General features: G+C 40.6%; 1 long non-coding RNA gene across 1 annotated transcript; it reads right to left on the reverse strand.

Annotated features, from left to right (window-relative positions):
- Positions 1-1,379: 1,379 nt before the first annotated feature.
- Positions 1,380-3,426, reverse strand: LOC129487700 (uncharacterized). The gene is made up of 2 exons (XR_008659420.1): positions 3,303-3,426; positions 1,380-1,632 (listed from the first exon to the last, which is right to left on the reverse strand). It is a non-coding gene; the product is annotated as an uncharacterized lncRNA (long non-coding RNA).
- Positions 3,427-9,493: the final 6,067 nt, after the last annotated feature.

Below are 9,493 nucleotides of genomic sequence, written 5' to 3' on the forward strand. Positions count from 1 at the left end.
TTGGTTGGACCACCTGTGCCATTTTATTGTGTGTGAAAAGGTGGCTGCCCACCCTAATCTTTTATTATGCAGATGGTTCTCTACCTGGCGAGTGCCATGTTGCCTGTTTCTTTACACGTGGTGACAAAGAAAAGAAGATGGAGCCTCCACGTTGAACATGCCTGGCCCCAGGTACCTTTTCCTCGTGGCACAGCTGCCATCATTCACCCGTGCAAGCTTCCAGCTTGCTTATCTATGTTTGCAGCTCGATTTTTTCAGGCTGCTCTTTGTTAGAAAAGAACAATTTCTTGGGCTGCTTTTTGTCAGAAGGGAAGCCTTGTCAAGGACTCTTTTACCGTCACTATCTGCCTAAATAATTTCTTTCTGCCTTCTGTATCAAGAGGTCATCACACATTTCAGGAAAGTCATTACCATGAAAAATACAAACCAAAACCAACTTAGTGGAAACAAAAGAGGCAGGAGAGGGTAAAAAGCTACATTTAAATCAGAAGAGCATGTTATGTAAAAATAAATAAATTTTAAAAAGGAAAGACCTCTTCAAAGTTTATAAAGATGGTAACTGAAGTAACAATTCATCATAAATTTTGAAGGCTAAAGTTGCAGAATTTTCATAAATGTTAAACATTTTTTTAAAAACTAGGAGTTGCTCTGAACCTACTCTGGGTCTAGGGGTACCTGATTCTCCAATTGTTTTTTGCTCAATTAAACTCTGTCAAATTTAATTTGTCTAAAGTTTTTCTTTTATCAGATGCTATTGTAAGGTTCTTGTATCGGTTTGAACCTCGAGAGCACGGCAACAGACAACATGACACAGTGTGGAGCAACATGCTGTTTTCCTTTTATTTTTTTTTTTGAGACGGGAGTCTCGCTGTGTTGCCGCTGTTTTAACGACGGCCTGAGTGCTGGCGGGCTGATGCCTAAAACGGCGTCAGCCCCAAGTGAGGATGGGGCAAAGGTTTTATAGTCTCCTGTAAACAGGAAGTGTCCTGGTCTGACGTAATTGCAACGTTGTACCCGGATGGCCTCTGTCTCCATCTTCAGAGGTACTTGTCTTCCGGCCGGCTGTCTTCCGGCTTCTGCTATCTTGCTGGCGCATCTGCCCACGCACGCTGCGGACGCAAGCGGCCTTGCGCCTTGGGGCTGGGCCTGAGAAGGGAGGAGTTATTCAACCGCTTAGGCTTTCAGGCCCCAGGGAGAATCTTACAGTATCAGAAGTGGGATTCACCTAGCGCTTCCAGTGACCCTCCAGGAATATCGAGTGACCCAGCAAGGTACTGTAACCACCCTATGGGTTCATTTTGCCCCCTGCCCAGATAGAGACAATTTATCAAGACAGGAAAATTGCAATAGGGAAAGAGCTTAATTCAGGCAGAGCTGGCTGAACAGAAGACTGGAGTTTTATTATTACCCAAATCAGTCCCCCAGAAAATTTGGGAGCCAGACTTTTTCAACGATAGTTGGGGAAAGAGAGGGGAGGTGACTAGGCAATAGGTTCTTGCCGCTGGTTGGTTGGGGGTACAATGATAGCGATGTTGGAGATGGTCCTCACGCACGCTGAGCCACTTCTGGATGGGGCCGCGGGAGTGGTTGGCAGGTCTGGGTGGAGCCATCAGTCATCAGACAAGCAAAAACCTGAAAAGACATCTGAAAAGGCTGATCCTGGGTTCTACAATAGTGATGTGACTTGCAGGAGTAATTGAGGAAGTTCCATGTCTTGTGACCTCCAGAATAATGGCAGGTAATCATTTATGTCTACACCTTAACAGAAATCAGACTCCTCCCATCCTCTTACCCTGGTGGTCTCTCATCAGCTTTACAAATGTGGTTGAGTTTGGGAGAAGAGCTATTATCATTTAAACTATAAACTAAATGTTTCCCGAAGTTAGCTTGGCCCATGCCCAGGAAGAATGAAGGGCAGTTTGAAGGGTACAGTCAAGAGGTGGGGTGGTTAAATTTTCTCACTGTTAGAATTTTTGCAGAGGGAGTTTCAGTACTCACCAGCCCACTGTGTCCATTGCTGTCTCACAACTGGGGGTTACTGCTAAATTCTCTCTCAGATTCTGAAGCCCCGCGGATTTATGATTTGAGCTGTCTGAGTTTGTTTGAGCAAATTTTTTATCCAAACTGCATTCAGAAGTTGTGACAGAAACTGGACTGGGTCCAGGATCAGATTGGATCCAAGAATTAACTAGCCTGGATCCAGTTAGAGACCTCAGATGTCTGATTGGGTCAGACAGGAACTGGCAGTAAATGACAACATTGCAGGGGGGTTGTGAACTTTGGCTTTTGGAAATTCGCAGGGATTTCTGTATTAGGTCACCCTTTGTTTCTTTTTCTTACATGCTTAGTAGGGAAAATAATTGGCAAAGTTGATCAAGGGGATCTGAGAGCCAAAGGCAAGATTCACCGTAAAATGAAACCCTCAATTTGTGAAGAGCTGAGTACACTCCACCTTGCAGCTATGCCTACATTGACATGGATAAATATGAGTCCCTGGAAGCAGCAAACGCTTACAAAACTGTCAAAATCTTACTAAAGATGATTTAAAATCACAGTGCAATATTCCAGGTGAACAATACTGCACTTTGAGAAGTGCATTTAGAAATGAGATTGTAGAATGTTTCTTATCAGACTTAAAGTCTGCATTGATATTAATGCCTGACAGGTATCATGAGGCATATTTGACCCCCACTTCCCGTCAAGTCCTGAAATAGTCTCTCAGATTAAATTTTAAAACAGTCTTGGCTGAGGAGGAAGTCTATTCAGCTGGTTGGGGGGACCTTAGAGTTTTATTTTTGCTTTACAGACCTGACACCTAATGAACGTGTGAATAGAAAACACCTAGATGCTCAGAAGAATGGGTAGTGAAATAATTCGTATTCGTATACCAATCACAGAGTTTTGGCTGATCACAGGCAGCCAGCTGTTCAAACCACATTCAAATAAGGTAAATGCTGAGCTGTAACCAATCCGGCTGCTTCTGTACCTCACTGCCTTTTCTGTACATCATTTTCCTTTTTCTGTTCATCAATTTTGTCTGACTACACAGCAGCGCAGAGCTGCTCTGAACCTATTTTGTTTCTGTGTCTAATTTTTGAGCCTGATTTGTGAATCATTCTTTGCTCAGTTAAATTCTGTTAAATTAGGCCGGGTGCAGTGGCTCACGCCTATAATCCTAGCACTTTAGGAGGCTGAGGCAGGCGGATCACTTGAGGTCAGGAGTTCAAGACCAGCCTGGGCAACATGGCAAAACCCCGTCTCTGCTAAAAGTACAAAAATCAGCCAGGTGTGGTGGCGAGCACCTGTAATCCCAGTCATGTGGGAGGCTGAGGCAGGAGAATCACTTGAACCCGAGAGGCAGAGGTTGCAGTGAACTGGGGTTGCACCACTGAACTCCAGGCCAAGCAACAGAGGGAGACTCCATCTCTAAAAAAATACAAATTAAAATTAAATTATGTTAAATTAAAAGTGAAGTAGATAGGAAATAGGAGACGAGAAAATTGGAAGCTGAGAATATATCTAAGTGGGGAAAATCTTCTGTCTATTATGATTTTCAGAAAGAGAAACGAGAAGAGAAAACAGAGGTGTTGTGTGATTTCAAGAAGACACAGCATGCAGGGCCTTTCCCCCTTATTATTACGAGTACTTGGTAGGCCTTCAGTAAAGAGACTTGGGACATTTTATTCTGGGAATTGTTCTTGGAGAGCTTTCCTTGTAAGCAGAAACAGAGCCCGTTCTTTTTAAATGCTTCATAATACTCTGTTGTGTAGAACCCAATAGCCTACTTCACTACCCATTCCTCCATTCAGAATATCTAGGTGTTTCTAGTTAATATTTTTTGGCATTACAAACAGTGTTGCAATAGATACCCTAGAATACTTCTCCTTGAAGATGTTTGAGTATTTCTCTAAGAAATATACCTCAAAACAAGATTTCTGGGTCAAGGAATATAAGCATTTTCAATTTAAATTTCAAAGTTTGACCTTTCCTCATGACACACAAAGGTGCACTTCCACTAGCAGAGCTGTAGGGGTCCATTTCTCCAAACCTTAGCTAATACTGGATGTTAACAGACTTTTAAATTGTTTTCCAATCTACTAGGTTAAAAAATAACCTCTAATTTTTATCTTAATCTGCATTTGCCTGACTAGTATTGGGGTTGAAGTTATTTTTTCTTCATTTGTATTTTTTGTTCTGTGAATTTGGCCATTCATATTCTTTCAACATTTTTATTAGATTATTTGTCTTTTTTCTTACTGGCTTATAGGAGCTATTTTTTTTTTCTTTTTTTTGGCTTTATTTATTTATTTTTTATTTTTTATTTTTTTTTTTATTATACTTTAGGTTTTAGGGTACATGTGCACAATGTGCAGGTTTGTTACATATGTATCCATGTGCCATGTTGATTTCCTGCACCCATTAACTCATCATTTAGCATTAGGTATATCTCCTAATGCTGTCCCTCCCCCCTCCCCCCACCCCACAACAGTCCCCAGAGTGTGATGTTCTCCTTCCTGTGTCCATGAGTTCTCATTGTTCAATTCGCACCTATGAGTGAGAACATGCGGTGTTTGGTTTTTTGTCCTTGCGATAGTTTACTGAGAATGATGTTTTCCAGTTTCATCCATGTCCCTACAAAGGACACGAACTCATCATTTTTTATGGCTGCATAGTATTCCATGGTGTATATGTGCCACATTTTCTTAATCCAGTCTATCGTTGTTGGACACTTGGCTTGGTTCCAACTCTTTGCTATTGTGAATAGTGCTGCAATAAACATACGTGTGCATGTGTCTTTATAGCAGCATGATTTATAGTCCTTTGGGTATATACCCAGTAATGGGATGGCTGGGTCAAATGGTATTTCTAGTTCTAGATCCCTGAGGAATCGCCACACTGACTTCCACAATGGTTGAACTAGTTTACAGTCCCACCAACAGTGTAAAAGTGTTCCTCTTTCTCCACATCCTCTCCAGCACCTGTTGTTTCCTGATTTTTTAATGATGGCCATTCTAACTGGTGTGAGATGGTATCTCACTGTGGTTTTGATTTGCATTTCTCTGATGGCCAGTGATGATGAGCATTTCTTCATGTGTTTTTTGGATGCATAAATGTCTTCTTTTGAGAAGTGTCTGTTCATGTCCTTTGCCCACTTGTTGATGGGGTTGTTTGTTTTTTTCTTGTAAATTTGTTTGAGTTCATTGTAGATTCTGGATATTAGCCCTTTGTCAGATGAGTAGGTTGCAAAAATTTTCTCTCATTCTGTAGGTTGCCTGTTCACTCTGATGGTAGTTTCTTTTGCTGTGCAGAAGCTCTTTAGTTTAATTAGATCCCATTTGTCAATTTTGGCTTTTGTTGCCATTGCTTTTGGTGTTTTAGACATGAAGTCCTTGCCCACGCCTATGTCCTGAATGGTATTGCCTAGGTTTTCTTGTAGGATTTTAATGGTTTTAGATCTAACATTTAAGTCTTTAATCCATCTTGAATTAATTTTTGTATAAGGTGTAAGGAAGGGATCCAGTTTCAGCTTTCTACATATGGCTAGCCAGTTTTCCCAGCACCATTTATTAAATAGGGAATCGTTTCCCCATTTCTTGTTTTTGTCAGGTTTGTCAAAGATCACATAGTTGTAGATATGTGGCATCATTTCTGAGGGCTCTGTTCTGTTCCATTGATCTATGTCTCTGTTGTGGTACCAGTACCATGCTGTTTTGGTTACTGTAGCCTTGTAGTATAGTTTGAAGTCAGGTAGCGTGATGCCTCCAGCTTTGTTCTTTTGGCTTAGGATTGACTTGGCGATGCGGGCTCTTTTTTGGTTCCATATGAACTTTAAAGTAGTTTTTTCCAATTCTGTGAAGAAAGTCATTGGTAGCTTGATGGGGATGGCATTGAATCTATAAATTACCTTGGGCAGTATGGCCATTTTCACGATATTGATTCTTCCAACCCATGAGCATGGAATGTTCTTCCATTTGTTTGTATCCTCTTTGATTTCATTGAGTAGTGGTTTGTAGTTCTCCTTGAAGAGGTCCTTCACATCCCTTGTAAGTTGGATTCCTAGGTATTTGATTCTCTTTGAAGCAATTGTGAATGGGAGTTCACTCATGATTTGGCTCTCTGTTTGTCTGTGATTGGTGTACAAGAATGCTTGTGATTTTTGTACATTGATTTTGTATCCTGAGACTTTGCTGAAGTTGCTAATCAGCTTAAGGAGATTTTGGGCTGAGACAATGGGATTTTCTAGATATACAATCATGTCATCTGCAAACAGGGACAATTTGACTTCCTCTTTTCCTAATTGAATACCCTTTATTTCCTTTTCCTGCCTGATTGCTCTGGCCAGAACTTCCAGCACTATGTTGAATAGGAGCGGTGAGAGAGGGCATCCCTGTCTTGTGCCAGTTTTCAGAGGGAATGCTTCCAGTTTTTGCCCATTCAGTATGATATTGGCTGTGGGTTTGTCATAGATAGCTCTTATTATTTTGAGATACGTCCCATCAATACCTAATTTATTGAGAGTTTTTAGCATGAAGGGTTGTTGAATTTTGTCAAAGGCCTTTTCTGCATCTATTGAGATAATCATGTGGTTTTTGTCTTTGGTTCTGTTTATATGCTGGATTACATTTATTGATTTGCATATGTTGAACCAGCCTTGCATCCCAGGGATGAAGCCCACTTGATTATGGTGGATAAGCTTTTTGATGTGCTGCTGGATTCGGTTTGCCAGTATTTTATTGAGGATTTTTGCATCAATGTTCATCAAGGATATTGGTCTGTAATTCTCTTTTTTGGTTATGTCTCTGCCAGGCTTTGGTATCAGGACGATGCTGGCTTCATAAAATGTGTTAGGGAGGATTCCCTCTTTTTCTATCGATTGGAATAGTTTCAGAAGGAATGGTACCAGTTCCTCCTTGTACCGCTGGTAGAATTCAGCTGTGAATCCATCAGGTCCTGGACTCTTTTTGGTTGGTAAGCTATTGATTATTGCCACAATTTCAGAACCTGTTATTGGTCTATTCAGAGATTCAACTTCTTCCTGGTTTAGTCTTGGGAGGGTGTATTTGTCGAGGAATTTATCCATTTCTTCTAGCTTTTCTAGTTTATTTGCATAGAGGTGTTTGTAGTATTCTCTGATGGTAGATTGTATTTCTGTGGGATCGGTGGTGATATCCCCTTTTTCATTTTTTATTGCATCTATTTGATTCTTCTCTCTTTTCTTCTTTATTCGTCTTGCTAGTGGTCTATCAATTTTGTTGATCTTTTCAAAAAACCAGCTCCTGGATTCATTAATATTTTGAAGGGTTTTTTGTGTCTCTATTTCCTTCAGTTCTGCTCTGATTTTAGTTATTTCTAGCCTTCTGCTAGCTTTTGAATGTGTTTGCTCTTGCTTTTCTAGTTCTTTTAATTGTGATGTTAGGGTGTCAATTTTAGATCTTTCCTGCTTTCTCTTGTGGGCATTTAGTGCTATAAATTTCCCTCTACACACTGCTTTGAACGTGTCCCAGAGATTTTGGTATGTTGTGTCTTTGTTCTCGTTGGTTTCAAAGAACATCTTTATTTCTGCCTTCATTTCATTATGTACCCAATAGTCATTCAGGAGCAGGTTGTTCAGTTTCCATGTAGTTGAGTGGTTTTGAGTGAGTTTCTTAATCCTGAGTTCTAGTTTGATTGCACTGTGGTCTGAGAGACAGTTTGTTATAATTTCTGTTCTTTTACATTTGCTGAGGAGAGCTTTACTTCCAACTATGTGGTCAATTTTGGAATAGGTGTGGTGTGGTGCTGAAAAAAATGTATATTCTGTTGATTTGGGGTGGAGAGTTCTGTAGATGTCTATTAGGTCCACTTTATGTAGAGCTGAGTTCAATTCCTGGATATCCTTGTTAACTTTCTGTCTCGTTGATCTGTCTAATGATGACAGTGGGGTGTTAAAATCTCCCATTATTATTGTGTGGGAGTTTAAGTCCCTTTGTAGGTCACTCAGGACTTGCTTTATGAATCTGGGTGCTCCTGTGTTGGGTGCATATATATTTAGGATAGTTAGCTCTTCTTGTTGAATTGATCCCTTTACCATTATGTAATGGCCTTCTTTGTCTCTTTTGATCTTTGTTGGTTTAAAGTCTATTTATCAGAGACTAGGATTGCAACCCCTGCCTTTTTTTGTTTTCCATTTGCTTGATAGATCTTCCTCCATCCCTTTATTTTGAGTCTATGTGTGTCTCTGCACGTGAGATGGGTTTCCTGAATACAGCACACTGATGGGTCCTGACTCCTTATCCAGTTCGCCAGTCTGTGTCTTTTAATTGGAGCATTTAGCCCATTTACATTTAACGTTAATATTGTTATGTGTGAATCTGATCCTGTCATTATGATGTTAGTTGGTTATTTTGCTCGTTAGTTGCTGCAGTTTCTTCCTAGCCTCGATGGTCTTTACAATTTGGCGTGTTTTTGCAGTGGCTGGTACCGGTTGTTCCTTTCCATGTTTAGTGCTTCCTTCAGGAGCTCTTTTAGGGCAGGCCTGGTGGTGACAAAATCACTCAGCGTTTGCTTGTTTGTAAAGTATTTTATTTCTCCTTCACTTATGAAGCTTAGTTTGGCAGGATACGAAATTCTGGGTTGAAAATTCCTTTCTTTAAGAATGTTGAATATCGGCCCCCACTCTCTTCTGGCTTGTAGAGTTTCTGCCGAGAGATCAGCTGTTAGTCTGATGGGCTTCCCTTTGTGGGTAACCCGACCTTTCTCTCTGGCTGCCCTTAACATTTTTTCCTTCATTTCAACTTTGGTGAATCTGACAATTATGTGTCTTGGAGTTGCTCTTCTCGAGGAGTATCTTTGTGGCATTCTCTGTATTTCCTGAATCTGAATGTTGGCCTGCCTTGCTAGATTGGGGAAGTTCTCTTGGATAATATCTTGCAGAGTGTTTTCCAACTTGGTTCCATTCTCCCCGTCATTTTCAGGTACACCAATCAGACGTAGGTTTGGTCTTTTCACGTAGTCCCAAATTTCTTGGAGGCTTTGTTCATTTCTTTTTATTCTTTTTTCTCTAAACTTCCCTTCTCTCTTCATTTCATTCATTTCTTCTTCCATCAGCGATACCCTTTCTTCCAGTTGATTGCATCTGCTACTGAGGCTTCTGCAATCTTCGCGTAGTTCTCGAAACTTGGCTTTCAGCTCCATCAGCTCCTTTAAGCCCTTCTCTCCATTGGTTATTCTAGTTATCCAATCTTCTAATTTTTTTTCAAAGTTTTTAACTTCTTTGCTATTGTTTTGAATTTCCTCTCGTAGCTCAGAGTAGTTTGATCGTCTGAAGCCTTCTTCTCTCAACTCGTCAAAGTTACCCTCCATCCAGCTTTGTTCCGTTGCTGGTGAGGAACTGCGTTCCTTTGGAGGAGGAGAGGTGCTCTGCTTTTTAGAGTTTCCAGTTTTTTTGGTCTGTTTTTTCCCCATCTTTGTGGTTTTATCTACTTTTGGTCTTTGATGATGGTGATGTACAGAT

Source organism: Symphalangus syndactylus, chromosome 1 (genome assembly GCF_028878055.3).
Source record: "Symphalangus syndactylus isolate Jambi chromosome 1, NHGRI_mSymSyn1-v2.1_pri, whole genome shotgun sequence".
NCBI lineage: Eukaryota > Metazoa > Chordata > Mammalia > Primates > Hylobatidae > Symphalangus > Symphalangus syndactylus.